The following is a 27,197-nucleotide window of genomic DNA, read 5'->3' on the forward strand; positions in this document are numbered from 1 at the left end:
AGCCTTGCAATCAAGGACATGAAAATAGGGCCCTGCATCCATACAGAGCTCCACGGAAGTCAATGGGGCACAACATGGATGAAGCATGCGCACACACACAAGCGTGGATCTAATGGCAGGATCGGAGCCCTCATTTGTGGTGCTTGAGCCCACAGCAAAACCTCTTCTTCCATCAGTAAAACTCAGTCTCGTTCTCCCCTTCTGGCGAGTTTAATTTCCCTGGGATCCCTCACTTCTGTTTCCCATCAGTCATACTCTTTTGTTTCCTGGAGAATTATGTTCTCCACTGTATATGTATAGAATTCATACTGTAATACAAGTAACAGACACATCCACAAAACAGCTGTAGAAAATCATCCTAGGCAGTTAATATACAGAAGAATTCCCCTCCTGCCCCCCACAGGCTGGTATAATGTAAACACCAGAGCTAGCAGCTTTGCTTTCTTTTTTGAAATGGGGCCATGAAGAGGGCCAAACCCTGACATCTCCTCTCCATTCTTACTCTCGCAAAACTCCCATTGAGGTCAGTGGGGAATTTTTGCTTGAGTAAAATGTGAGAGCCAGAGCATCCCCTTCTGCAGAAATATCCGCGGGAGAGGAGAACGCCACAAGGATGTCCTCATGGAATTGTGACCAAATTACTCCATGGGGGAGAGGTATGTGCCTTGCACTGTGGAATGAGTTCCAGAGCCAGGATCCCTGGAGCTCAGTGTGCTGCTGCTCTGGCTCTCGCCTCAGTAGCATGGCTTCAATTAACAGCACAGCAGTCTTGGAGTCCAGAGAGCATTGTTCTATTCTTGGCTCCTCCAGTGACTTGCTGTGCAAATACAGGCATGGTACCCAACCTCCCTGTACCTCAGTTTCCCAGTGGATGAGGAGGATGATACTTCTCCTCCTATGTAAAGCACTTGCGCTTCCCAGGAGGGATGAGAGATTTTGAACGTATCTCCTGAATTCTAGGCTAAGCTAAGGGCCTTCCCAGTATAAGGCCTCTAAGTATTATTATCTGCAGCAACAGTAACTATATAAACAGTTCACCTAACCATGCCCATGTATATTTTTCCATCTGATCATTTGAACCTGAATGAGAAGTGACCATTTTACCTGCAGCTTTTCAGCTAATTGTTGCCTGTACTACTTGAGTTCTAACTTCTAGATCCCTGCATGTTTCACTGGCTTGTCCAGGCTTTGGGGAGTTCACGAGTAAGCCAATGGAAAGCAGTTGAAAGGTGTTAGAACAAGATCCAACAGTCAGGCTGTGGCACCAAACAGCATCTACTTTGCAACAGCCACTCAAGACAAAAGGGCCTGGGCACTAAGTATCTTTTCTCTTAGTACATTTAGCTTCACAAGATCTCAAAGGGTCTGATGCAACTCCTAGTGAAGTCAATGGAAACCCTCCTATGTGGCCCTGTAAGGTGTGCCCCAATCACACTTTAATCAGACAGCATGGGGCTTTTGGTTTCTTTGGCTGTGAGTGGGTGTCTGGTGGCCATCACTGTGTTTAAGGTTGCATTATAGCTTTCATTCTTGCCTGCAGTTTTCAGAAGCTCATAACTCTGTGAACAATCATCCCATTATCGTGATCACTGGGCTGAAATAAACATGCAACTTACTGAAAAATGTCATTGCCTAACAAGTCATTAGAGGAAGAAACAAAAGGAATGGCTTTGTGGTTATTGCCTGCATACCCAATGAAAGCTGGACTGGAGTCCTGGGTCCAGTCTTCCACCCCTTGGGGTTGGGAGTCTGACAGTGGGATGGAGGAGTACCTTGCCTTATTTTATTTACTCCTCAAGCCAATGTGGTAATGGACATTGAAGAGCTCTTAAAGGAAGTTTCGCAGACTTTGAGGGTGGGGGTAATACACCACAGACAAAAGGAGGGAGGCTTGTGGGAGCTGGAAGATTGTGAGAGGCCCCATGCAGGAAAGACTTGCAGGCTGAGTCCCAAGTTCAAAGGGCTAGGAAGTGTGAAACTTACAGATCCCAAAATCACACTTGATGCTGTAACTAAACTAAAAACCTTGGGCCTCTTCTCATTTATACTGGTGTAAACCAGGTGACACTACTGAACTCCAAGGAGTTACACTTGTGCAAAATGGATATAAATGTGAGGAGAACCAGGCCTTGTGACTGTCATGATCAGCCCTGAACTTATTTAAACTCACGTGGGCTCAGTTCTCAGCTGGATAGAGTATGTCCCTTTAGTTACAACATTTAGGGTTATGTTTCAAAGAAATTCACTGGCAGGATTTGCATGAACAGAAGCTTTTCTCATCAGAATAAAACGGAACTGAAATAACCTCAGAGAAAACATCGGGGGGGGGGCAATATCTTTATTTACTTTGAAATAACTGTGATAAAGTCAAATTATCTCCTGGTACAAAAAACATTTACATATTTTTGGTGGTGACTCATAGCTCAGTTCACATTTCTGACTACAAGGCCTTAAGTAGGATATCATGGTAGCATCTTTTTTTTAGCAGGGAGGATTTATAAGCACAGTTCTCTAGAGAGAGGCTCACAGAGTTTTGCAAGCCAGTGTGTCTATATCAGGGGTAGGCAACCTATGACACGGGTGCCGAAGGCGGCACGCAAGCTGATTTTCAGTGGCACTCACACTGCCCAGGTCCTGGCCACCAGTCCGGGGGGTTCTGCATTTTAATTTAACTTTAAATGAAGCTTCTTAAACATTTTAAAAGCCTTATTTACTTTACATACAACAATAGTTTGATAATATATTATAGACTTATAGAAAGAGACCTTCTAAAATGTTAAAATGTACTACTGGCACGCGAAACCTTAAATTAGAGTGAATGAATGAAGATTCGGCACAGCACTGCTGAAAGGTTGCCAACCCGTGGTCTATATAAAAGTGCTGAACTGCATTACAACTGCTCCTGGGAAAAAAAGCACCTGGTCACATCTCAAGCCAGTTCCTCCCTCAGGTTAGGAGTGAATCAGACAAGGACCTCCAGCAAAACTTAGTTGAAAATCAGTCTCAGAAGTTTTCTAACCTGGTAATCTCCGCTGGGTGGGTCCGAGTCTTCAAATCTCAAAATTTTGGGAGTTAACCCTTGGGGTCAGACTCAGCGGTACTTTCCCAATCCCAGAAGTCCCAGAAACCATAAAATGTGATGACAGTGGCTGACTGGGGCCCAGCACACGTAAAATACCAGACATCAGAGCGAATGTAAGGAGCAGGCTTCTGGGCGATGGAATTGTTAGGGGCAGTAGAAGGGCTGAGCTGAGGGGAAAAAGGACAGGGACTGAGAGTCAGTATCCATAGTTTGATGGGGCTTAAGCAAATCTCCCAAACAGTCAGAGATTAACTCAGTCAAATGTTAAGTGTCTGATTTTGCTGGATTGAGATTCTAATTCCCTCAAGATACATTTTGTATTTTTTGATGTAAGGAATAAGCTAATTTGTCCCAGCTTTAACAACTTGCAATGCCACAAAGACACTTTAATACTGTGCTGTACCGTTCCCATATAACCAGGCTATAGGGCCAACGATTCAACTATACTCGGCAATAGGTACTAAAAGTCAGCTCAGGTTGCCTGCAATACTCAGAATCTAGTTAGTATTAGGATATTCCTAAAGCCAAACCACCCTCATCCCCCGCAAACAAAAACCTGGTTTCTGTTTGTGTTTATCCCTAACTTTTCCAACCCTAGTCACATACTTGCTTGTTTCTGGGCACAATAGTTTCAACAATTTTATGAGGAAAATGTGACTCATTGACTTTTTGCAAATATTTCTGCTGATGTTTTGTCCTTTTAAACTAGTAGTTATGGTTTTTTAAATGACTCCAAGAAATTTATTTGTACTCATGCTATCACTAGAGAAGGCATTAGTGCCTCTATAAAATAGTAAAACATCCCATTTCTATTAATTAAAACAAACACACTTGCTTCTATTTAGTGTGTGTCTGAAAATAACTGTACTTGAGTTTTGCTTCCTGCAATAAATTGTGGATACATATATTAGTACTTAGATCTCTCCTGACCTATTTGTACCAACATATCAGATGGCTACTCATGCAATTAATACATATTTGCACCCACAGTTCATTGCATGCAGCAAAATGTGGGCTCAGCTATCTACTGCTGCAAAACACTATCCACAAAAATGGAGGCCAGGTTGAGTGCAAGATGAATACCAGGCCTTAAGTCTGAACATCATCTCAGATCCCTAACAGATATAGATTGAGAAAATACTGTACCATCCTTCCATAAAGCTGTAACATGAGACACAAGTGACTGAGCAGAGGATGTGTTATGTCACTGGTCTACTTTGTCTTTTACTTTGGATGTTGACTTTGTTAGACACACAGTACCCAAAAACCATTTTTATTTTTTTTATTTTTTGGTCCTACGTAGATTACTCTAAATTGTGTCATATATTGCTTGATGCTTACTTTCCCCCTCTGTATTTTGATTACTACTATTATTTATTTATTATTTCTGATAAATAATTTTGCTTTAGCTGCATAGTACTGGCATTGACTGGGTAGGGTACACAAGGTGCTCCCTTTCTGCAGGTTTGTGAAAGACAAAGGGAGTTATTGTATTTTGTCTTATCACAATTTAATCCTTTAATGCGGTAGCCTCAAGTGTGCCCAGCACTTACATAAGGAACTATGGCCCTGACTCTGAAATCGGATCCACATATGCCAATCCCTGTGCACATTTGGAGCTTTGTGGCTGTCAGTGGAGCTTCACATGAATCTGCCTACAGTACATGGATCAGTCTGCAGGGCTTATGCCTGGTGCATGGTGGCCAGACAAACTGTGCTGGCGGGAATGGTTTCTACACCATCTTTAACCAAACTGAATCTCCACTGTAGATGGAACCAAAACTAAGTAAAGAGAATGAATTACCTTCTGAAAATATCTAGTGTACACCTAGAAAAGGTTTGCCAATATAGCTAGCTACACTGGCAAATCTACCTATTGGAGGTGCAGTTTTACTGGCAAAAATGTGGTTTTGCTGGTATAGCTTATACCAGTTCTCAGAATGAAATAAGCTATACCAGCAACAGGGTTTTTGGTTTTTTTGTTTCTTTGTGCCCCATCCTCTTGCTCCCAAATAACTGCATGTACACTAAGCTTTCACTAGTATAAAAATGCCATTAAAAATCACATCCCTGTCCTATATTATTCAACTGTCAAAAGTTTCTAGTATAGATCTGGTTTACATCTCATTTTGCAAACAGTGCTTCGTTTTGCTCTAATCACATTCATATGATCAAAGATTGTTTTCTCCCTCTCAATAATTGAAAAGCTTGGAAGCAATGGACTCCAGCACAGTTTGTAGAGAGACTACAGGCCTGATCCTGCACCATTGAGTTTAAGGGGAGCTCTGCCATTGACTTCATTGGGTGCAGATAAGGTGTTAAATACACATTCCTAGTTTTAGGGCCCAGTCTTGCAGTTCTGGGACTCGTGAATAGCTTCACCTAAATTCCCATGTCTACTGATGTATGACAGCTTCAGAACTTGGCCATTAGTTATTTTGAAGATATATAAAAAGCAAGCAAACTAAATGAAGACTTAAGGCTCTATTTTACATACAACATAGTGTTAAATTCACTGGGAAAGTACACGCTACATGTAATCTCTGCTCTCAGGCATTCTTTAGAGAGACCACTGACCTCAGTAGCAATGTCTCCTTCACTAGATACTTTACTAGACAAACATTCCAAATTTATGATTAAAAAAACTTAACTTTTCAACTTTCCTTTTAGATTATTACCCAGTCATGGCAATAAAATTGTTAATGTCAGAACTAAAGAACCTTTCTCTAGTTATTTTTCTAGAGCTGGAAAGGCCATTTTAAGTCCTGGAATGGGAACATCATCTTCTTAATCCTTTCTCATAGGGCTATTTTCACACAGCATTATGTATACTGCATACAAATGGACTCTCTTTCCTCAGATGTATACTTGCACTTGGAAACTTACAGAAATAAGGAAGTGCAGAAAGCTCACATGCCATTCAGCCTTAGTCTAGAAGGTCTAATTGACAGACATCATTATTTTGGCACTGAAGCTTGTTGTCTCAGGCTGGCAAGCAAAGCATGAACCCAGGTTTCCAAGAAGGCTGGAGATAAGCCATCCTTACGACTTCCACAAAGAGCTTGTAAAATGTACAGTTTTTAATTATTGTTTTTGGATATAACTGCTGGAGCTAATGGGAGCAAAGCACAATCCTGAGAGCTTTAGAAAATCCTACCCCAATCTATTCAAAGTTTTGCATCTTGCCTCTAACATGTTGAGGATCAAATTCTGCTTTTTCCCCTCTGCACCTTCTCCACCCCACACTCCCCAGGAGCATAATGCGACATGAGCAGCCGGACTGGCACAGTCTGTTGTGCAGGATGTGGGGAGCCTGTCACAGAGCTGTGCTTGGCAGCAGCTTTGCATGACCAAGCTAAAGCTGGTCGGAGAAAGAAGGTATCCAGTGGCTCTGTGACTACACAGATTCACAAGCCAACCACCCCTTCATGCTCTGAGGCTGAGTAGTGGATACAGGGCAATTCTGCTACAGATCCACAGCCTGTAAGGGGGAAGATTTTGTTTTTACATCCATACCCACACATCTGCTGCTGTGGAACTCGCTGTCCCATGACAGTTTCACTGAGGCCCTAACAGACTTCTAGGTACAGGGTAACATTTTCAATAGTGCCTAGGAGGCATAGAAGCCTAAATACCTTTTTCAAAAGTGAGTTAGGTCTGTAGAAGCCCAAGTGTCATTTAAAGTCAGAATGACTTAGACTGCTAGGTGCCTAAATCATATTGACTTTGAGTTGGGCCCCTAAGAGCCTATTTCACTTTGGCAAATGGGACTTGGGAAGCTTTGAAAATGTTATCCATAAAATATATTTAACCCTTAAATATCTATTTTTAAACCAAATATCTGAAATCACTTTCCCCTTTAAACCTCTCACTCAGGCATATTTAAGAACACGTTAGACTGGTTTATCATGCATCATATCTCCACCCACATTGCCTAGCTTCAGACATTAAACCCAGCTCTGAGGCCAAGCAGATGGGGCCTTACACAACTTCCGAGAGCCAAATTCAGTACTCTGTGTTTGCCCTGCACCAGTGCATAGCATCACAACCAACCCCCTCAGACAGCTATCCCTGGGCTGCATAGGACATCTGTGAAATAACCAGCTATTGCAGAGAAAAAGCACAACCATGATCTCAGGCCCGGCCTCTCAAGTACAACATGACCCACTTTTCAAATAATGTATTCAAAATGCCATTGCATTTCTAACTGGCTTCAGTCTAAGCACATAAAGCCAAATTCTGCTGCCTGTGACACTGGTGTGAATCCAGAGTCAGTGGAATTACTCCAGATTTACACTGCATTCCCTGACAGGAGGATTTGACCCATATTCGAACAATGATCTGGAAATTATTTTTCAGGAGTGGGGTGTAGCTGTTAGTTTTGAGGTTCATTTTGACTCTCCCCCTAATGGCAGGATATTAGATGGCTGAAGCAGAAAAGAGAAGTTACAGGCCATATGCTGGTTCTAAAGCTCCCACTTCTTCCAGCCAGATTGTTTGCCAGAATCAGGATAGACAGTAAATCCCACTGTTATTTTTAAAATGCTTTTGGAATATTATGGCAAGAATCAGTTTGGATTTAACCACAAGCCCTGTGCAGTTTAGTTCCCTCCCCAGTATGTGGCATACGCATGTGGCACGCTCATTCGTCCACATGCTGAGTTGCTTCCTGCAGTATGTGGGGTGGCTTCATGCCCGCCTGTATCAGGGCTCTGCCCGTGGCACTGAGGTGTCCCTGTGAGGCTGCTCTAGTGCCATTCCTTGAGTTTTGCTTTCTTCCCCAGGGAAAGGCAGGGAACAATCCATCCATTACCAGCTGATTTACGTGCTCAGCTCCTGCTGCTTGCTCCTCTGGTTTCAATTTGAAGCTTTATGACAAACTTTAAAGCCTGAACCAGGGATTCTGGAATGCACCAGGCTCTACACGCTAGCCTGACTCATAGCTTGTTCTGCTTTGGCAGAAGCTGAGACTGAAGTTAGATGGATTCTAATGAATACTTACAAAAAATTCCTACCAAGAGAATAAGCAGATGGTGTTGAGAAAGGGAACTATTTACAAGCAACAAACAGCCCTTTCTAGTTCTGATAAGAAAAGTCTGCCTAGCACTGATGCACCAAATTCTACAGCCACTGCCATAGATAAGCTTTCCTTTGTCAACTGGGAAATCCTGAGTATTTCCATCAAACATCTGTCCTGTAGCACACTTCTCCTTTCCTCGCACCCCCGACCCAAGCCTGTACAAATGTAATACACAGGCTAAGTGCATGTGATTATGTCTCCCTCTAGTGGCTGGTCCCAGAGACTAAAACAGCCTGCTACTTACTCAGAGCTAAACTTCCCCTGTAGCTCTACTATGAAAGCCCTGGAGCTTTAGGGCTCAGACTCTCCTGTTTCTTTTTAACCCCTGCTGGAAACCATGGTGATGTAATGTCCCATGGGCACCTACATACATGTGCATGCACACTGCAGCCAAAGTGGATAGGTATGCCTAAGCAGTAATGAAGTTTGATGTTCAGCAGCATGAGGTGCCTTTAAATATCTCCAAGAGGCCAGCTCTGCAAATCACAGTGTATGGGAATTTCTACCAGGGCAGACTTCTGGCAACATAAGAAGGAACTATTATACTTCTCATTTAGTCTTGTCATTATGAAACTAGCCTCCCTTGCTAAGGACTCGGGTCCAGATTTTTAAAGCTATTTAGGTGTTGTTGCGCTAATACCTAACTGATTTAGAAGCCTAAATCTCATTTTCAAAAGTAATGCAGGCACTTTGGAGTCTAAATCTCATCAGTAGTCAATGGGATTTTGGTTTCCTTTTGCCATTGAGACTTAGGCTCCTAAATCATTTAGGCATTGCAATGATGAGCACAGCAAGACCTAAGTACCTTTTAAAAATCTAGATCTTAGCCATTATGCCAGCCACATGACCCAGGCTTTGATCCCTCAAGTACCCCAGGACACTTGATGTGATAGGCAACTAGTAGGGCCATGGGAGATGTGGGATGTACAGTACATTCTGCCATTCCACTCTTGCTCCCTAGAAAATGAGTCTGATAAAACAGGGTTAGTCTCCAGAAGCACATAGCAGATAGAGAAATGGAAATGAATACAAAACATCAGGTCACTGGGAATGGTGTTACGCTATAACTTCTTTGTTGACATCTAAAGCTAAATTATTTCCATAAGGCACAATCCAGTGAAGTGCTGAGTGGTGATGGAGTTACATAAAAGAGGTAAACATTTTTACAAGTGATTTTTGGGTGCCCAACTTGAGGCACCTTAAAGAGGGCTGATTTTCAGTAGGTGTTGAAAACCCACCCTCTGCGAGTTAGGTCCATGTCAAGTTAGGCACCCAGAAGCCAAGGGTCCCCCAAATCATTAGTTGTTTTTGGAAATTTTGCTGGGGACAAATTTGGCCCAATCTCTCTTAAGATAAACAGGCAAGCCTTGAAAAGTTATGATTTCTAATGAATTAGAAGTGGAGAGGTCTAGCCATTGCTGTCGCAGTACTAATCTCTGCCATTATATTCTGCATAAGCTGTTTTCTCTGCTGACACACAAAGGCTCCCCTGCCATGGTGCCTTCCTTACAGGAGACAATAAGGATCTCTGCCAATACCAGGGTGTGTTGTGTTTTTTGCCCTTTCATTTATATCACACCAAAGCACTGTTCCTATCCAATCTTGGCACACAAGATTCTGCCATTTGTAGCCCATAATATCTTATGCTGTCACTCCCTGATTTTATTTGGTTTGGTTTGGTTTTTAATGAGATGAAGTTCACAAATGCCCCCACTCCAGCTCTTATAAACCATTGGTCTTAAATGGGCAGATGTAGAGATTTTGCAGAAAAAACCTGGTCAGTAACCACACAGCTCTACTTAGAAACAGATGTTTTACCCCCTCTAAGCTGAACTAATGAGGCAGAAGTTTGGAAAGAACATGTCAGATTCAGTAAAAGTTCTGTTCAGAGAGCCGCACAAGCATGGTGCCACCAGACTAGGTGGCATATCCCCAGCTTGTGCAAACTGTTACAGTTCTACTGACTTTAATGATCTGCCCCTTTGAGTCCTAGATCACATCTAAACTAGACTGCAGACTCGGCCACAGTGAACTAAATGCTATTTGCCTAAATAATAAACTCAACATTAACAAGTTACCAGGACCAGATGGCATTCACCCAAGAGTTCTGAAAGAACTCAAATGTGAAGTTGCGGAACTATTAACTAAGGTTTGTAACCTGTCCTTTAAATCGGCTTCGGTACCCAATGACTGGAAGTTAGCTAATGTAACGCCAAGATTTAAAAAGGGCTCTAGAGGTGATCCCGGCAATTACAGACCAGTAAGTCTAACGCCAGTACCGGCCAAATCAGTCAAAACAATAGTTAAGAATAAAATTGTCAGACACATAGAAAAACATAAACTGTTGAGCAATAGTCAACATGGTTTCTGAAAAGGGAAATCGTGTCTTACTAATCTATTAGAGTTCTTTGAAGGGGTCAACAAACATGTGGACAAGGGGGATCCAGTGGACATAGTGTACTTAGATTTCCAGAAAGCCTTTGACAAGGTCCCTCACCAAAGGCTCTTACGTAAATTAAGCTGTCATGGGATAAAAGGGAAGGTCCTTTCATGGATTGAGAACTGGCTAAAAGACAAAGAACAAAGGGTAGGAATTAATGGTAAATTCTCAGAAAGGAGAGGTGTAACTAGTGGTGTTCCCCAAGGGTCAGTCCTAGGACCAGTCCTATTGAATTTATTCATTAATGATCTGGAGAAAGGGGTAAACAGTGAGGTGGAAAAGTTTGCAAATGATACTAAACTACTCAAGATAGTTAAGACCAAAGCAGATTGTGAAGAACTTCAAAAAGATCTCACAAAACTAAGTGATTGTGCAACAAAATGGCAAATTAAATTTAATGTGGATAAATGTAAAGTAATGCACATTGGAGAAAATAACCCCAACTATACATACAATATGATGGGGGCTAATTTAGCTACAATGAGTCAGGAAAAAGATCTTGGCATCATCATGGATAGTTCTCTGAAGATGACCACGCAGTGTGCAGAAGCGGTCAAAAAAGCAAACAAGATGTTAGGAATCATTAAAAAGGGGATAGAGAATAAGACTGAGAATATATTATTGCCCTTATATAAATCCATGGTACGCCCACATCTCGAATACTGTGTACAGATGTGGTCTCCTCACCTCAAAAAAGATATTCTAGCACTAGAAAAGGTTCGGAAAAGGGCAACTAAAATGATTAGGGGTTTGGAGAGGGTTCCATACGAGGAAAGATTAAAGAGGCTAGGCCTCTTCAGCTTGGAAAAGAGGAGACTAAGGAGGGATATGATAGAGGTATATAAAATCATGAGTGATGTTGAGAAAGTCAATAAGGAAAAGTTATTTACTTATTCGCATAATACAAGAACTAGGGGTCACCAAATGAAATTAATAGGTAGCAGGTTTAAAACAAATAAAAGGAAGCTCTTCTTCATACAGCACACAGTCAACTTGTGGAACTCCTTACCTGAGGAGGTTGTGAAGGCTAGGACTATAACAATGTTTAAAAGGGAACTGGATAAATTCATGGTGGCTAAGTCCATTATTAGCCAGGAAGGGTAAAAAATGGTGTCCCTAGCCTCTGTTCATCAGAGGATGGAGATGGATGGCAGGAGAGAGATCACTTGATCATTGCCTGTTAGCTTCACTCCCTCTGGGGCACCTGGCATTGGCCACTGTCAGTAGAGAGATACTGAACTAGATGGACCTTTGGTCTGACACAGAACGGCTGTTCTTATGTAATTTACAAATGTATCCCATTGGCATATTTCATGTAAATAAGGGAAGCCAGGCTTGGTCTTGTATGGAGAATATCACTTCAGTAAGCCAGATCCTCAGCTGATGAAACTGGCATAGCCTTATTGAAGTCAATGAAGCTATACTGATTTATACCAGGTGAGGATCCGGCCCTGCATCTGGTTTGCATTTAGCAGGCAAAACAAGGACTCTAAAGCCTATTTTTCAAAGCAGATCATCTAGGGTCAGATGCAACTAAAACTCTGACTGGCTGTAGAAATCTAGCCAAACGTAAAATTCTTTAAACTACTTCTGTGTGTAAGTGGGGGGAATGGTCCTGCTATTGTGGGGAACTTGCCTGGCTTCTGCACTACCCCAGTGAAGTGGGCTAGCGGAAGGATCTGAGTCCTCGCTCCCACTTCCTTTATCCAGAGGACTCCCTTTCCACTCTCCTGTCTGGCAGAGTCCTTTTAACTCCAACCATGCTGGGCCCAGGATTCCTGGGGGCTCGATCCCCAACCTTGCTGTGGTCACCTAGGTCAGGGGCTAGGGTATCCCCACTCTGGGGTACTCTTCTGCACTGGATGCTTTCCTGACCCACTGATCATTGCATATGATTTAAAGCAATACAGTTTATTTAATTAACAATTAGTTTAAAAAGGAATAAGGAAAAATGGGAAAGGTTAAAGGAAACACATCATCCCGCTCTGTGGCAGGGAACATCACAAACAGTGTCTCTGAATGTCAGGGCAGCTCAGTCTGTTTCTTGTAGGTCCCAGGCTTCCTTCTCAGGCTCTGGCTGTGCTGCAGGGATGCTGCGGGTTGGACACTTGCTCTGGCGGTGGCCCACACGCTCTCAGGCTCTAGATGGCAGGACCCTTCTTCCTAGCGTTGCCCCCACCCTGTCAGGGTTACGATCCCCCACCAAGTCTGGCCTGCAGAGCCTCTTGGCTGAGGCGTCTCCCTGTGCTGGGCCCACTGCCCAGGGTCCCCATCACTCTCCCCAACTGCTCACCATACCCAGCTCCGGACTGCTTCAGCCCCAGCTCCACTGTGCCTCAGCACAGCTGCTGCTGCTGCTCTGCCTCCAGCTCCCTGGGCTGCATCTCTGGGCCCTCTGGCTCTGGTTGCTGCAGCTCTGCTCCCAGGACAGATCTACTCTGCAGGCTGCTTCTGTGACTCTGCTCCCAGCTCTGACCTTCTCCCTGGGCGCTTTTCTGGCCCCTCTAGCTCTGGTTGGTGTAGCTCTCCTCCCAGGGCAGGTCTGCTCTCTCTGGGCTGTGCTCTGGTTTTGGGGCTGCAGCTCTGCTCCCAGCAGCTTAGCTTGGGCCCCTGCTCAGTGCTTAGCTTGGCCCCACTCTGTCTGACCCAGGCAATTCCAGCTCACACTGAGGACTGGACCCGTCCCCCTGACTCCTTGATTAGCCTGCCCACCCTATCAATCAGGCTGACCTGGAGTGTGGGCCTCTCCCCATTGCCCCTGGGGACCGTCAGCCTCAGGGGCCTGATTTCCCATCGACTCTTTCCTTTTAGTACTGGGAGCTAGCCAACCAAAACACCCACACTGAATGTTAGTAAAGGGATCACAGTCCCCTTACATGTGCATCAGTTGGACTTAAAATATAAAGTATTTTCTGCTTCTAATATAGCAACAGGTAAGGTTTCCAGGATCACTACCAGTCTGCCCAGTTTTGCTCCCATCGAAGTCACTGGGAGCTCTGGCATAACTTCAATGGAAGATCTCTGTAATCATAATTCGGCTTGCATGCTGGAAAAATGCATTAGTTATGGGCTTCTATAGAAAAGATGCATCACCATTTTCCCTCAGATTCACAGTTTAAAGCCTGCCTAAAATCCATCCAGGATCTGCCTTCATAAATTTCTTATTGACCTGTTCACTAATACTACAGACTGGGACTGACTTTGACAAGAAATATTGCCTGCTCCATTAGAATGTAACAACAGCAAAAGAAACATACAGCTTTGTGAGGATGAAGGAGAAGGAGGATGGGAAAGGAACAGAGTCTGGCACAATGGGGCCCTAGTTTTGGATTGGGGCATCTAGGAGCTACCATAATATAAATGATTAATAATGAAAATAAACATTGGTTGGCTCAGACCCTTTTTCTACTCCTTACCCAAGAGCGTATTTTTGTGATGGATGTCGCTAAACAAGGCCAACTTGAAAGAATGCTTAATTGCAAACAATCCACACAAAATGAAATACAATTAATTATATCTTAAAGGTTATACAATAACTCCTCACTTAACGTTGTAGCTATGTTCCTAAAATATGCGACTTTAAGTGAAATTATGTTAAGCGAATCCAATTTCCCCATAAGAATAAGTGTAAATGGGGAGAGTTGAGTTCCAGGGAATTTTTTTTTGCCATACAGTACAGTACAATAGTTGGGCAGTGCCCCCTCCTTACCCCACACAGGCACAGCCCACAGGCACTGGAGACAATGAGGCAGGCAAGGAGGCTGAAGGTGCTGTAGGCTAGGAGAAGCACGTTGTGCAGCAGAAGCGGCAGCTTCTCCTACTCTGCAAGCACCAGGGGCAGGGGGCTCAACCCTCAGCCCGCCCACTCCACCTCTTCCCCCAAGCCCCCACCCTTACCCTGCCTCTTCTTCCACCCCTTCTCCCCCTTTATTCTACATGCCACATCTTCCTCCCCACTCCCTCCCCGGCCTCCTGCCTGCAGTAATCAGCTGGCTTGCAGCATTCAGGAGGCAGGAGGGAGGGGGGAGGAGTGAGGACACGGCATGCAGGCTCTTCCTCCCTCCCCTGCCTCCCGAAAGTGGTAAGCCTGCTGATTGCCATGGGCAGGAGGCAGGGGAGGGAGGGGGAAGGTGCGCCACATCCTCACTTCTCCCCCATCCCTCCTGCCCGCAGGAATCAGCTGGTTCACGACATACAGGGGGCAGGAGGGAGGGGGGAGGAGCAAGGACTCAGCACACAGGCTCCCCCCTCCCTCCCCTGCCTCCTCCCACGGCAATCAGCTGGCTTGTGGTGTTCAGGTGGCAGGGGAGGGAGGGGGAGCCTGCGGGCTGAGTCCTCGCTCCTCCCTTCTCCCTCCTGAACACAGCAAGCCAGCTGATTGCCGCGGGCAGTTGGTGGGAGGAGGAGGGGGAAGGCGCTGATCTGTGGGGTCTACTGGCAGGCGGAAGGCGCGGCAGGGGGCATAGGGGAGCTGATGGGGGCTGCCAGCTGTGGACAAAGCAGACAGCCAAATGACGTTATAGCAAAGCATTGCACAACTTTAAATGGAGCATGTTCTGTAATTGAGCAGGGACTTAAGATCAAAAAAACGTTAAGCGAGAGGATGTTAAATGGGGAGTTACTGTACACTTAACAAGATCTTAAATCATGGTGACTTGGGAAGCAGCTGCTAAAGGATTATCTATCAGGAGGCAAGGAATGGAATTGGGTTTGGTCAGTAATCAGGTAAAAAGTTATTTTAAAAAATGTGTGTCTGTTTCTTTTTGAAGTAAAGGGACCTGAAAGATTTGTTTTTAATATGTTTTTATTCTGTTCTTTATTTTTAACTAGAAATTCAAGTCTTGTCTAGTCTGTTAGTTCTGGAAGGACATTACAGACTCCAAAAGAGTAAAATCTGAGCAGTTGTGAGGAGTCAGTCTTTTTATAATACTTTGCAAGGTTTTGTTTTTGTTAATATCTATTTCACTCAAACAGCTGACACACAGTTGGGAAAAAAGATCTCCTTGTGAAAGATTCAATACCCTTTGCATATTCAGGTAAGCGCTGAGAAAAGTTCCACATGCTATTTCTCTGGTCCTCCAAGGAATCCTCTAATAAAAACAAGAAACACAAGATTTGATGTGCCTGATATTTCCAAAGTTATAAAACAAAAGGAAAATAAAACTTAATCAAAAAAACTTTGGGGGACTTCTTTATATATCAAAGAGAAGCAATATAGGGCACAATTTCCAAACAAGAAGCAAAGAAATGGTAACTGACCTCATAAACTATCATTTAAAAAAATTCCTAGTAAACTGGAGATAGAATTAGTTTTCTTGGGGTCATTAACCACTGTGATAGGAAACTGGACTGGAAGCAAGGAATTGGCTGTCTAGTGCCTCATCAGCCAGCACATACTCTTCTGCTTATCAGTGACTACCAGTGGCAAGGTGACTGTCAGAGATAGAAAGTTTACAGTGGTGTCAGACTCTTCTAATGGTTTTATCTGTATAAATCACCCAAGACCCAATTTAAGAAGAGTCTAAGGACAAGAGAGAAGCACAAGTTACAGAGAAGGAAGGAACATAACTGGTAGTGCTGGACAGAAGTTGCCAGCAAATGGATATAGTGTTTTCAGCTGTGGAACCAACTAGGATCAAACCACTTAAAACATTTTATTTAAAAAACTGAAACTATTTTTAATGTACTTTGAACTACTATGGGTATCATCAGCATACACTATTAAGGGAACGTACTTCAAAATGGCCTTGAATTTTGTGCACACAGTTGATAGCATCTTTGTCCCAAGCCCTTCTCAATCTATAAACCCAATTCTTAACTCTTTTCAGCACTCAAAACTCTCACTGCAACCAACAGTTATTCACAGTATGGTCATTGTTTGGCTTTCTAAGAATCCATTCTTAAACCTTGTCTACAGTAGAAAGTTTTGTTTCTTTAACAATACAAGTGTAGTTTTGAAAGGTGTCAGGGCCCTGCACATTACAGCTCCTGCTCCCAGTGTTATACGGGTATAAAAGTACCTATATCCATATAGCTTAGGGCATGTCTACACTAGAAACACTATAGAAGCACAGCTGAAGTGCTGTAGCACTGTAGCACAGATACTTACTACAGCCACGTGAGGAGTTCTTCCATTGCTGTAGTATGCATAGGCACCAACTCCGTGGGTGCACCAGGGCTGGAGCACCCATGGAGAAAAATTGATGGGTGCTCTGCACCCACCGGCAGCTTCCTGCCCTGCCCCAGCTTGCCTCTGCTCCACCTCCTGAGTGCACCACATGCATGCATTTTCCCCCTAGCTCCCCAGTGCCTGCTGCCATGAAACAGCTATTTCATGCAGCAAGTGCTGGGAGGGAGGAGGGAGAATGCAGCACGCTCAGGAAAGTGGTGGGGCTGGGGCAGAGATTTGGGGAAGGGGTCCAATAGGGTCAGGGAGGGGGCGGAGACTTTGTGGAAGGAGTTGGAATGGGGGCAGGGCAGGTGCAAGGAAGAGGTGGAGTTGGGGTGGGGGAGGAGCAAGCACTCACCGAAGCAGGGGAAAGTTGGCACCTATGGTAGTACGTCTATCTCTCCATGAGAGGTAGTAGCTATGTCAACTAAAAAATTCTTCCATTGAGCTAGCTGGGTCTATAGTGGAGGTTAGGTCAATCTCACTGCATCATACAGGGTGAAAAAATTTTCACAGTCTTGACAGATGTAGTTAAGTCAATCTCATTTTTAGGTGTAGATCAGGCCTCCGGTCTGATATTAAAGCAATGCAGTTAATCTGGTGCAACTGTGTGTGTGGATGTTCTTACATCGGTTTAAACTGGGTATATATTGGTTTACCTTTCACTTGTAATAAAGCAAAGGAACAAGCTAAACCAATGAAGTTTAAACCAATGTAACAGTGTTCAGACACAAAGTTGCATCAACTTTACACCTTTACTTAAACCAGTGAAACTTTGTCTGTAGGCCAGGTCTTAACCACATTTGCACACACAATTACCCATTTTGTTCACACAACAGTGGTAATTGCTCATACAGCATTATGTGCATTTTCCACACCATTGTGTGCTAAATCTTTCAGAAATACTGGCCTCTCATTTTAACTCTGCAGATTTCATAAAACAAATCCTTTCTTATAATTTGGAGTGACTCTTTGAACTTTTTTGTGCTATTTCAATTATAGAATATAAATATTGCAGAAATCTTGAGCACACATAGCTAAAGGTTATTTAAATTGTATTTCGCCTGCAGTGATGGAAATGTAAACCTACTCATGTTATCACTAGAGCACTAAATGAAAATCCTTTAGCACACTGAGCTCTTTCAGTTGCTCCCTTCTTTGGTTTATCTGTCCAGCCCTGGTGTTGGGGAATGGGTGGGTAAGCATATTGGGAGGAGGGGATGTATTTCAAGTGTGTTACAACTTAAATCCTAAAAACAAAAAGTTATGTGAATTCAAAAAAAATATAGAAAACATGTAAATGGAAAACATGCATTTTTTAAAATGTATTTGAATAACTCAAAAAGTAACTGAGCTGACATTGTTCTAATTTTCCAAACATATTATATTTTGCGTTGAAAACAACCACAGGAAATTTCAGACCCAAAGGACAATTTCTGAGAAAATGATGACCACCTGAAATAGAAATTTTTCAATAGAAAGATTTAATTATAGTGTCTGAGTGAGGATGTGCTACACATACACAAAGACATATCCCATCTACTGAAGGGCCCAAATGAAAGAGATATGAACAAACTAGTGGGAAGTTTGGATCTGTTTGCTAACGTCATGACTGGCTCTAAATCCCAACATCTCCAGATTTATGGAGAAGTGTAGATCTGGATTTAGACCCAAATTTTGTACCCCAAACTCATTTTCTACCTTGCAGACACCAAGTGTGAGCCCAAATCCAAATTCTCTGCACACCTGAAACTCCCCCAGAAGTCAATGGAATTTTTATCTGAATAAGGAATGAAGGGTAGTGACCAGTTTCTTATCTTTATAGCTGATCATGCAGGGTAATATACCAGTCTTTCAATTTGGCTAGGCCTAAATGTGTGATACTGTATGTGACAGTCCCAAAAATGACAGATCCAAAAAAATTATCCATGCAGAAAACTTAAAATGATGCAGGATTCTATCCATAAGCATAAATAACTGAGTACAATTTTTGTTTCCTGATTCCTTATTTCTGACATAAATAATTTTCAACAACAAAAGTGAGGGAAAACCAGAATTGTGTCTAATCAGATAACCTGAGGACTAAAATGTCTGATATTTAAGAGGTATAGAGCTGTCTGAGGGACATGTTTATAATAGCAAAGTAAATTCAGGTTTTAAATTTTATGGGGGGGAAGAGTAATTGTTAAATGAGATAAACCATTCTCAGTTTAAGGCTTTTCAGCCAATATCTTCCAGACACAAAGAAGGTGAGGTCCTATCACCAAAAGTACACAATGTGAAATTCTTCTCCTACTGAGGTCAATGGGAGTTTTGCCATTAACATCAATGGCGCAAGGATTTCACTCATGCTTTCAGTGGGGAAAGCACTGATGTTGCCTTCTTCAGTGTGGGGATAATAGGGTTGCAAAGCTGGCAAGGAGCAAGGCCTTTCAATGGCAAGAATGACAAAGAAATGTGAAAACAAAAGAACCATATTTTGTGGAGTTTGCCCTGTTTACATTCTTTCCAGACTCTTTGGCCAGGCCTACAGGTCTAGAAACTTTTGCCAGTATAGTAACATCAGTTAGGGATGTGATTTTTTTTTTATGACATTTCTATATCAGCAAAAGCCCTACTGCAGACTGACATATAAGTGCTTTTGCTGATATAGTTTATTTCATTCAGGAAACTAGTATAAGCTATACCATATATAAACTATACCTGCAAAAGCACTTTTTTTTGCCAATATAAGCTGTGACTACATTTATCATGGCTTGCTGACATAGCTATATCAGCAAACCTTTTCTAATGTAAATTTGGCCTTCCTGACTAATTTCCTTGCTGTGCTAACCCAGGCAGTGTGTGCCATTCCTGGAAGCGTATACCCGTTTTGTGGCACGCAAAAGCCATGCAGTGGGAGTTAAGTAACCTATGTCACATTTTGCAACATGAGTTTTGTGGCAATAGAGAGGAAGGCATGTTGCCTGTGGCAGCTATCCAGTGCCACAGAGATGCTCGAACACATCTGCCTCCAACACCATTTTCATACTCCTGATCCTTCCCATGCTGCCACTGTTACTGGGCCTCAGTTACATATATACCAAGCCTTTCTATGTGAGATAAAACAAAGTTATTTCCCAGTTCGATTCCCTCTTTTCATCAACATGTCAACTGTTGTAGTTTAGAATGTGCTAGTAATTGTCAGCATCAAAATCTGGTCTAGTTCTATGTAGTCAGATACGCTTCTTTACTTTCAAAGAAACAACTGTTATTTGAAATTACTTCCAAAGCACGTTGCAAATGGGGCTAAATAAATCAGCTAGCAAAATGCACAGCTTTTCAAGGAAAAAAAGTTTATAAAATCCAGTCAGGATTTAATAAAAATGTCTCTGAGGTGCATAAATCATGTCCCTAATAGAGTATTCTTCAATTTCCAGTCCTGTATGGAGAATCTTAAAATGCTAACAGATGTAGGAAAGGAAAAGTACAATTCCCCCCTACTCTTTCTGTCTCACATATACACACACACATACAAACAAACAAACAAAACCCTACCAGCTCTGAAATATGTATATAACTTTTATATTTACTGCTATAAAGACTATTCACTTGAAGGTCCTTCTCCCTTTAAATTGTTTCTGTGGCAACACATCTGGTACTGTAACTCTGGGCCAGAATGTTAACTATCTTGGAAGAAGTGAGCTATGTTGTTGTTGTTGTTTGTTGTCTGCAAGAATGTGAAGCACAGATAGCTCTGCAGACACATGTGATCACATACCCTCTTTTGCCTCCACAACATAGAATATTTGCTATTGATTCTCATGCTTCACTATAAACAACAAGCCTGAAAGTGTCCCTGGCATCCTTTGGGGTGTGAGGGGGAGGGAGAAAGAAACCTTTGGGACTGTATTTTTAAACAAAATGAAGAATGTTTAGTTATCACCATTTCTGCTTAGTGTGTGAGAAATTCTCATGTTATTTCACAGCTGAGAGAAACAAAGATCTCTTCCTGATCACAGATATAAGCTCTACTCCTGGGGGAATTCTGCACCACTACTCATGTGTAGAATTTATGTCCCCACAGATTTCTTTGCTTCCTAGCAGAAAAATGACTTTCTGACGGGGAAGCAAAGGGAAACCATAAGAGCAATCATACAACACTCCCCAGCAGTATGTTTTGGGTGACCTGGGCAGCTGGCAGAGAGGTAAATCACTGTGGGGCAGGGGGCAGGACTGGGGAAGACCTGGTTGGTGGCTCCTACACTGTGCTGGGCTCAGCTGCTAGTCAGCACTGGCCAGGGGAGGACAGGACTTCCCCTTCCCCTGCATGGCATCCAGGGCCAGGTCAGACCCACCCCCAGATTTCTCCCGCAGCTGCAGGAAGCTCTGCAAACTCTCCCTTCCCTGCTTCCTGCACCCATCGCTCCTCAGCTGCAGGGGGAGGGATCCCTGGGCAGGAAGCTGCTCCCCCATCCATCCAGACCCCCTCATACCCAGACCCTCCCACCAAGCCTTACCTCCCCTGCACTCAGAACCCCACTCCCGATGAGCCCAACTCCCCCTGCTCCTGGACCACCCTGATAAGTCACTCACACCTGGATCCCCATCCCACTGAGTCCCAACCAGCTGCACCTGGATCCCCCCCCCCCATTGACCCCATTCCCACAGCATCTGGACCCTCAACTGAGCCTCCACACACCCAGACCCTCCTGCCGAGCTCTATCTCTCCTACACCCACACACACCCCACTAAGTCCCAACCACCTTCACCTGGATGCCCACTGCAGAGTCCCATTACCATTGCACCCAGAACCCCCCAACAAGTCCCTGTGCATCCAGATCCCCCCCAGATCTGGATCCTCCACTGAGCCACCTGCACCTAGATTGGCCCACACAGACCCTTCTCAACCCACATCTGGATCCCCTCATGCTAAGTCCCTCCACACTTGGATCCTGTCTTACTGAGCCTTCTTGCCCACATCTGGTGCACCTGGCATGGAGGGGCAGGGCCCTGGGATGTTTCTGACGCAGGCACGGTCCTTGCACTGTCAGGGTACCATCTCACCGCTGAGTCTGTGCCCTGGGATGAACTGCACAGTGCTTTTCCACTTCCATGCAGCCAGTGGCCCGTGCTCCCCAGTGCCATGCTGGAGCCTCCACATTTATTTGAGAAATCAAATTTGCAGAATTTTGAAAAATTTTAAAATATTGTGCACAGAATTTTTAATTTTTTGGTGCAGAATTTTAATTTTTTGGGCACAGAATGGCCTCAGGAGTAAAGTCCTCCTGCATAATGGAGAACCTAACAATACTTAGTACTTATCTTCTTCCAAGGGCTAAACATGGACTAACCATTACTGCACTGCAGTATTATCACCATTTCACAGATGAGAAACCTGAGACACACTTCTTAGCCCAAAATTTTCAAAAGTGGCCATTCATTTTGGGTGCCTCTATTTTTGGTTGCTTAACTTAACACCTGCAGGGCATGATTTACTGAGGTGCCAAGGACCCACAGATCCCACTGACGTTAGCTGAAGTTGTAGGTATTGAGCACCACTAAAAATCATGGCTTGTGTATCTCAAATTGAGCCACCAAAAACTGAGGCACTCAAAATTGGTGAACACTTTGGAAGTTGTACCCTGAGCAACTTATTTAAATTTACACAGAAAGAACAGGACAGAAGTAAAACTAGAACCCAGTAACCCTGATTCCCAATCATGTACTTTAATCATAAGGCTGTTTCCTTGGTAGAGATATTTATTCTGATCTTTTCCAATCTTCTTTCCCTGTTGGTTGTTATACTTAAGAAACCTCACAACAAGCACACTCACCATATAGTTCTGCTCTGAAATGTCACTAACAATTGCATCCCAATGACTCTAGGTCATTGTCTCCCAATGCCTTGAGATCAAATTTGCTCAGTTAACAAGTAAAGAGATGGGGGAGCGGGGGTGTTTTCTAACTACCAGCCAGACCTCCAAATTCAGCTTGGGTTTTAAAAGGCAAGCTAGGTTCTTTCAGGCTAATACATTATCAGCAATGAATATGACCCAATGAGGCCCATTAGTGATCTAGTTAGGCTGCAATTGAGATTGACACCTCAAGGTAAAAAATTAATGGAGTTGGAACTTAACTCATAATGCAAGGGCCAGAACAGAATCCATTTCTCTTTCTGTGCTCAGCGTGGAGTAACAATAGTAAAACATGATGAAAACAATGACCATTATAGCACTTTAAGTTCCCCGTGAAACAGATTTTATCATCTAACTTGAAACAGCTGAACTTACTTCTTGCTCAATTAAAAGATAAACTGAATCTGTACACTATGATTATAGCATTTCCAGCAACAGTGAGGAAGTAAACAAAATCATCACAGAGTTCTCTCCATCACTAATGATCAAATTCAATGACTGGCTGAATATCAATTTTCCCCTTGCAGCCGTACTAGACAGAAATCATGGCTATAGGCCTTCTGTCTTTGTAGACATATTGGTTTAAATATTAGTGCTTAGAGAGAACAAATTGGCAACAGAAACGGGAAAGTTAGAAAAAGAGGATAAAATTGGGATTTCAAAAATGGTTCTGTATGTCCCTGTTGTGCTGTTGGAGGTGCATCTTCAGATCAAAATTAAACTCGGGATCCTGAGCATGTGTAATGAGTAAAGGTCTGCTGATGCTTTTTGCAAGAGTTGTTCTGTGGGTAACTTTGGGTTGTCATCAGCCAGTCATCATTCAAAATCTAGTACTGGGCAAACTACAGTTTGGATGATTACATTCTGCCTATTCACTTCCTCTTGGCCTTTTGACTTTTTAAACCAAACTTTGTACTTGTGGATAACTTAAGCATTATGCCCAGATGGATGGAAATTCTTTTTTTAACCTGTGTATTAGATAATTTAAACATTAGTTTAAAATATTTATTAAAGTTAATATTACATATCTATTTCTTGACATTTTTATATATAAAATATCTTCTCTCCTTCCAATCCCTCTCTCCTTTGCTTAACCCAAACTTCCTAATTAACGACTCTCTTTGGGTCCTTCTCCCACACTTAACTCCTTGCCTTATTTCACACAACCGTCTATGATGGGAGCCCCCATCCTGCCCTTCTTCTCCATACCTTCAGCCTCTCACCCTTCAAGCACGTCTACAGGACACATTTCCTGTAATCCATCATCCTTCCCTCCAAGTAGACTGGATCTTGTAGTTGCTTTACAATCAAAAAAGAAGAGGACACCTACCAGATTCTTTTTTGGGAAACTAGATCCTGCATTTGCAAAGGGACAAATTTCAGGGGGGAAATGGGGTGGAGTTGTTAGAACAGCAGCTACAAGGATCCACTAACCATTGCCCTGTGGAGGGAAGTTTTAGGGAACACAGAGGGCTCTAATTTGATGGAAAGGAATCCTCTCCTCTCTACATTCACTCATAGAGAAGCCCAGGACACGTCCCACTGTTTGGCCTATGATTCCCAGGTCTTGGCTCTATGTCATCCACATAGAAATATTAGTATTTTGCTTCTGCTACAAACTGATTCCAAGGCAGAGCACAAGCTAGGGATACTGGAGTTGTCATCCCACGGCAGTCCACTAATCCTCCCAATCCGGTATGCTGGCTGGATGCTTCATCCTTCATAAGACTCCACGGTATACAAGGCCAGTTGTGCAATGTCACATCATATGCAGGGTGTGTGTATCTGTAGTGACTCACTTCCCCATCCCTTAGGCAAACAAGTGGGATTTGACCTGCCATTCATTAACATCAGGTCTATCCTGTCCTGGTGTGTTTTGTGCAGCCTCTTCTCTACTCTGCATGCAGCACATGTGTCACTCACTCAGCAAAGTGAAATGAATAGCAGAGGCAGCATAGCACGAGGAGAATCAATAGTGACACCCAGGCTCGATTTGTGTGCAAGGTGTTCTCAGATTCACGTTCCATTAGCCATCATTGTCAACTAGCTGTTTTTAGGACATGAATCACTATGTTCAATATCAAATATCTCTCAAGGTGAATTTTACATTGACACCATCAGCTCAGGATTGAACAAAGACTGTGAATGGCTTGCCAATTACAGAACCAGTTTCTCCTCTCTTGGTTTTCACACCTCAACTGCTAGAACAGGGCCTCATCCTCCCTGATTAAACTGACCTCGTTATCTCTAGCTTGCTTGCTAGCACACATATATATACCTGCCCCTGGATATTTCCATTACATGCATCTGAGGAAGTGGGTATTCACCCACGAAAGCTCATGCTCCAAAACGTCTGTTAGTCTATAAGGTGCCACAGGATTCTTTGCTGCTTTTACAGATCCAGACTAACACGGCTACCCTCTGATACTTTACATTGTTTGTTATCCCTCTATATAATCCTCTTTTCATTCCCATAAAGCCTTTCATGAATGCATTACACAAAATAATTGTCTCATTAATCGGTTTGATAATTATCCCCATGTTACAGTGGGGGAAACTGAGGCACAGAGGGATTAAGACTTGGTTCTGTTGCCAAGAATGGGCCCCAGGAGTGCTGAATGCCAGCCCTGTTCTCTGACCACCATCCCATCCGCTCTCCAACACAAATACAAAATTTCATTTTTTCCTAGTTAACACTGCGCTTCCTTAGTTGATGACCAATGCAATTTCCATATGGCCCAACTTAATTGAAACTTTTTTTTACAGAGAATTGCAACATTGTCAAAGGCAAAATGTAACTGGCCTGAGACCCCAAACCTGCAAAACCATCTCCATGCCGTCAAAAAAGAGTCTCTGCAATGTAACCAGCCCAGGCAATGACACATCCAAAATTCACAGTGGAAGAAGCAGTGTCCTGTGCCTTTGCCCTCTTTTTCCACCTGCTTCAGACAGTCATCCACCTCCTCCGGCTCCTCTCGGGCATCCCCCGGGGGTGCATATGCAGTCCCGGTGCCTGTGTCCCTCCTACAGATAGATGCATGCGCGTGGCTGGTGACTGTCCCCCCCGGTGCCTGCACACTCGGAGTGGCTTCCCACCTGGGAGCGTGCACACCCCCTGCAGGTGCACAGACCCCTGCTGGAAACCCCCCCACGGAAGCATCTTCTGCCCCCCTTCTGGTGTCTCTAGCCCCTTCCCACGGGGGGGGTGCATCAGCGGCGGGCAGCGCATCCCCTCTGCCCCCGAGCGGCCCCCTGGCCACCCGAGCTCGGGTCCGGCAGGGTCTGTCCCTTCTCCGCGACGCAGTGTCTCCTACCTGCCTTCAGCGCGGGAGGGAGCCGGGCCCCGCACCTTCCGCCGGGCGTGCGCCGTCTGCTGCCCAGCTCCGCAGCTGGCGCCCAGATAGCCGCCGCCTTATCGCGGCTGCCTGTCCCCACCTCTCCTCTCCGCTTCCTGGAAGCCGCGGCTCCGGGCTGCTGGTTGCGCTGCTGAATGCGGATCGCCCTGTCCCGTTCGCTGCCTCTCTCCCCTTCCCTCCCTCCCCCCATCCTGGCAGGGGGGCTGGGAAAGTGCGGCGAGGCTCCAGCACAAGCTGAGCCTGCGGTCACGGCCCGAACCCTCTGCTATTCATCAGGAAGCATCCCAGGCGCGCTCTCCGCCAATCCCCACCATGCTGCAGGCTAATGGCAAACAGGCTGTGCCCTGGCGGACTACCCGCTCCCTGCCTGCCCGCACCCCTTTCCTTCCCACCTTCCCTTCGCCTCTGGCCCCTGCCTTTCGCTGCCCGGGGCCGCCTTTTCCCAACTTTTCTTCCCCTTTCTCCGGCCCTGATCCGTAGCCACTGCCTCTCCCACCTCCTTCTCCTCTTCCCCTAGTCTCACGCTTTTCCCCGCTCCTGGACCCACTCCACCCCTTTCCCCCGATGTGAATCCCCCTGGCTGAAAGGGTGCTGGACCTGGTTTACCCTCGGCTACCCTTGCAGCTAGCCAGTGTTTGGCGCAGGTTCAGCTGCCCCCATTGCCATACCCAATGTCAGTAACAGGCACCTTTCCTTCTGCAGACCGGCCAGTTTTGCTCAGTTTTTGCTCTTGTCTTTTGCCATGTCACACTTTCATAGTTTTCCCGGGTGAAAAGCCTGAGTTTATAGGATACCAACAGTGTCCTTCCAATCCCTTTCCCCCCAGACCACCCCTACACAAACACACACCCCTTTTCTTTTTAACTAAACCTTTTCAGACCTTCTATCAACATCAGATCCAAACACACAGACCAATATTTCCCTCTTTGTAGGTCACCTCCCAGTCTCAACCCAGGCTTTGGAGCCCCAGTTTTGCTTTCATCTTGGTTTTCTGCACCATTTTTACAATGAAGCCAAGTAACAGGCCTCTCACTGTCACCACAGGAGTCTAGTCCTGGTCCTGTGAGGTGCTTGCCTTCAATGGGAGCTGGGAGTGCTCAGCACCTACCAAGTTTGGGCCTTCTTAATTTGTTCAGCCCTGCTAGTGGGCTCATGCCATCCAGAAAAAAACAG

The 27,197-nt window shown here is 44.2% G+C and overlaps 1 protein-coding gene across 2 annotated transcripts in view; it reads right to left on the reverse strand.

The window, feature by feature from the left end:
• Nucleotides 1–26,086, reverse strand: part of RIPOR3 (RIPOR family member 3) — a 70,146-nt gene extending 44,060 nt beyond the window's left edge. The window contains exon 1 of one of the 2 annotated variants that reach the window (XM_050918106.1): nucleotides 25,983–26,086. The gene's annotated coding sequence lies outside the window, so the exon portion shown is untranslated. The remainder of the gene's footprint in view (nucleotides 1–25,982) is intronic. The other variant, XM_050918107.1, reaches the window with a different exon arrangement.
• Between the last annotated feature and the right edge of the window lie 1,111 nt (nucleotides 26,087–27,197).

The sequence above is a fragment of the Gopherus flavomarginatus genome, chromosome 11, assembly GCF_025201925.1.
Source record: "Gopherus flavomarginatus isolate rGopFla2 chromosome 11, rGopFla2.mat.asm, whole genome shotgun sequence".
In the NCBI taxonomy this organism is placed as follows: domain Eukaryota; kingdom Metazoa; phylum Chordata; order Testudines; family Testudinidae; genus Gopherus; species Gopherus flavomarginatus.